A 3,871-nucleotide genomic window follows, 5' to 3' on the forward strand; every position below is an offset into this window, starting at 1 on the left:
GAAAGTCTAAACAGGATGTGGGGAAAAAAAAAAAATTGTTTTCTTCCCCCTGCTCCCTTGTGCTGCCCCCCTGCAAGGTGCTGCCCTAGGCACCGGACCACAGGTGCCTAGTGGTACATACAGCCCTGACTGTATACTGCTATTACTCTGTATAATTCTACTGTATACTGCTATTACTCTGTATAATTGTACTGTATACTGCTATTACTCTGTATAATTCTACTGTATACTGCTATTACTCTGTATAATTATACTGTATACTGCTATTACTCTGTATAATTGTACTGTATACTGCTATTACTCTGTATAATTATACTGTATACTGCTATTACTCTGTATAATTATACTGTATACTGCTATTACTCTATATAATTGTACTGTATACTGCTATTACTATGTATAATTGTACTGTATACTGCTATTACTCTGTATAATTCTACTGTATACTGCTATTACTCTATATAATTGTACTGTATACTGCTATTACTATGTATAATTGTACTGTATACTGCTATTACTCTGTATAATTATACTGTATACTGCTATTACTATGTATAATTATACTATATACTGCTATTACTCTGTATAATTGTACTGTATACTGCTATTACTATGTATAATTGTACTGTATACTGCTATTACTCTATATAATTGTACTATATACTGCTATTACTCTGTATAATTATACTATATACTGCTATTACTCTATATAATTATACTATATACTGCTATTACTCTGTATAATTCTACTGTCTACTGCTATTACTCTGTATAATTATACTGTATACTGCTATTACTTGATATAATTGTACTGTATACTGCTATTAATCTGTATAATTGTACTGTCTACTGCTATTACTCTGTATAATTATACTGTATACTGCTATTACTCTGTATAATTATACTGCATACTGCTATTACTTGATATAATTGTACTGTATACTGCTATTACTATGTATAATTATACTGTATACTGCTATTACTCTGTATAATTGTACTGTATACTGCTATTACTATGTATAATTATACTGTATACTGCTATTACTTGATATAATTATACTGTATACTGCTATTAATCTGTATAATTGTACTGTATACTGCTATTTACTGCTATTACTATGTATAATTGTACTGTATACTGCTATTAATCTGTATAATTGTACTGTATACTGCTATTACTATGTATAATTATACTGTATACTGCTATTACTATGTATAATTGTACTGTATACTGCTATTACTCTGTATAATTGTACTGTATACTGCTATTACTCTGTATAATTGTACTGTATACTGCTATTACTTGATATAATTGTACTGTATACTGCTATTAATCTGTATAATTTTACTCTATACTCCTATTACTATGTATAATTACCTTCTACGTAGAGACACAGTAGCGGCACTCTCCCATAGGTAAAATTGCTTTATTTCATAGGCAAGAACATAGGACAAACAGTGCGATCCACAGGAAGAGCTACGAATCGTTTCGCGCTACACGCGCATCAACAGGCTCATGTTTCCATACGTCACTGGCGCATCTTAAATACGTCAGCATACGGAGATAATATATAATATAACAGTGCAAAAAATGATAAAAACACACATAGTTATATATAATAAAATCAAAAGTAACCAAAAAGCCACAAGGGAATTTTTCACAAGCACAATAATCAGGAAGGGTTCTACAAAAAAGCTGACATTTCATTTCTATCATTTAAGCCCAGAGGGCCCATGGCTCCAGTCCGGATGATCCATGTCGCCTCTTTTCTGGCTAAAACTTTCTGCCGATCCCCTCCGTCTGGATTATTTCGAATCAGTTCTAAGCCTGAAAATTTAAGCACAGTGGGATCACTGTTATGTTTTTCCCTAATGTGTGCTATTAATCTGGCTGCTCCTACTCCTGTGGCCACAGAGCGCAAATGTTCCCTGAAACGGATCTGCAAATTGCGGATGGTTCTCCCTATGTAAAACATACCACAGGGACATACTAGCACGTATATCACAAAACCAGACCGACAAGTAATGAACTGTCTCACTTCCCAGCTGACGCCTCCCAAAGAAATAAATTTAGACTCGGCATTGTACCTACAATAGGAACAATGACCGCATCTAAAATTTCCCCTGGGTAGGTCCCTGTCCAGCCAAGTGCGATTTTTCTTACCCTCTGTGTGAATAGGTTTTGATAAATGATCTCCTATTGTGTGTGTTCTCCTATACGCAAACAAAGGCTGTCTATGTGCCACTTCTCCTAAGTCCTGGTCATGTTCTATTAAGTGCCAATGCTTTCTAATAGCTGACTGAATCGTTCTGTCCATAGAAGTATGTGTGAATGTAAATACAAAACGTTTATCATTTTTATTTTTTAACTTCTTTTTATTGCCAAGGATTCTTTCCCTTTGCTGTGTCTTAGCCCTCTCGAAGGCTTCCAATATTACACCAGCTGAATAGCCTCTCTCTCTAAGCCGTTCAGTAAGCTCCTGTGACTGTTTGAGAAATTTCTCGTCTGTCGAATTGAGCCGTCTAAGGCGAAGAAATTGGCTATAGGGCAAAGACCTCTTGACGTGAGGGGGATGGTAACTATCAAAATGAAGTAAAGAATTGGTAGCCGTCTCTTTCCGGAAACCTGAAGTGATTAGTTTACCATCTACAATTTCCACCCTCACGTCAAGAAAATCCAGTTTTTGATCCCCAAAAATGGAAGTGAATTTCATATTCATTTTGGTTCCCTCATTTAGATATTCCACAAATTGTTCAAACTGGACTTTTGTGCCCGACCAAACAATAAAAATGTCATCCATGAAACGTAGAAATGTGACAATGTACTGCATAAAGTACTAATTAATCATTAAGCATTTATCATGCTTATTAAGCATTAATCATGTCTTTGGCAGAGCACCACCCGATGGTATAACAGCGGTTCCAGCTTCAGTACACAGCCCGGGCTTGCTCTACTTATTGACTGGTGTGCCAGCCGTTTCCTCTTGGTTGGTGTGGACTATGTATAATTATACTGTATACTGCTATTAATTTGTATAATTGTACTGTATACTGCTATTACTCTATATAATTATACTGTATACTGCTATTACTCTGTATAATTATACTGTATACTGCTATTACTCTGTATAATTATACTGTATACTGCTATACAGAAATTAGTAATGTACTTGTATTCAAAAATCTCCACTCTTCCAGTACTTATCAGCTGCAGGGGTGGTTTAACTTTACCATTGGCCCCCGGGCTGTTCCCCAAGCCCGGGTCCTTTGTCCAGCTGATTTTAAAGAAAAGAATTTTGGTGAACAACCCCTTTATTCACAACATTTACATTGTGAACTTTACCTATAGCATAATAGTCCGCTGCCCCCTTTATATTTCTGGGTAAAGTTACTTTCTTAAAGCCGCGTGATCTTAGCACATAACCTATTACGAAGTTTAATCCCTAAACGGGACACGACTGTAATATCCAGCACGATTGCTATGAAAATATTGCAGCGTGCGGATAGTGATGAGACAGCAGCAGCGCCCAGACCTTCTATCTAATATTGATATCTTATCTTTAACCCCTTAACACCTACTTGAACCCGCCCACACCTATGTTAAATATAGTAACATGGGATATATAAACCATATATTTTATGACTTAGTTCTATTTCTTCTTATCGGATATAGATTCGCCTCTTCCTTCGGTTTCCGCTTCCTGTTTATAAATATATATTGCTGACTTATAGTCATTAATAAGTCACAAATAGACAAAAGAATGTAACCTACAGTAACAAAGTCCGTAGGGATGTCCTGATAAGAAGGAGCACTACATATATATGGACTTTCTTAAGACTCACTCTAAGCACTGAGAGTATATGGAAGAAG

Source organism: Dendropsophus ebraccatus, chromosome 4, assembly GCF_027789765.1.
Source record: "Dendropsophus ebraccatus isolate aDenEbr1 chromosome 4, aDenEbr1.pat, whole genome shotgun sequence".
Lineage (NCBI taxonomy): Eukaryota > Metazoa > Chordata > Amphibia > Anura > Hylidae > Dendropsophus > Dendropsophus ebraccatus.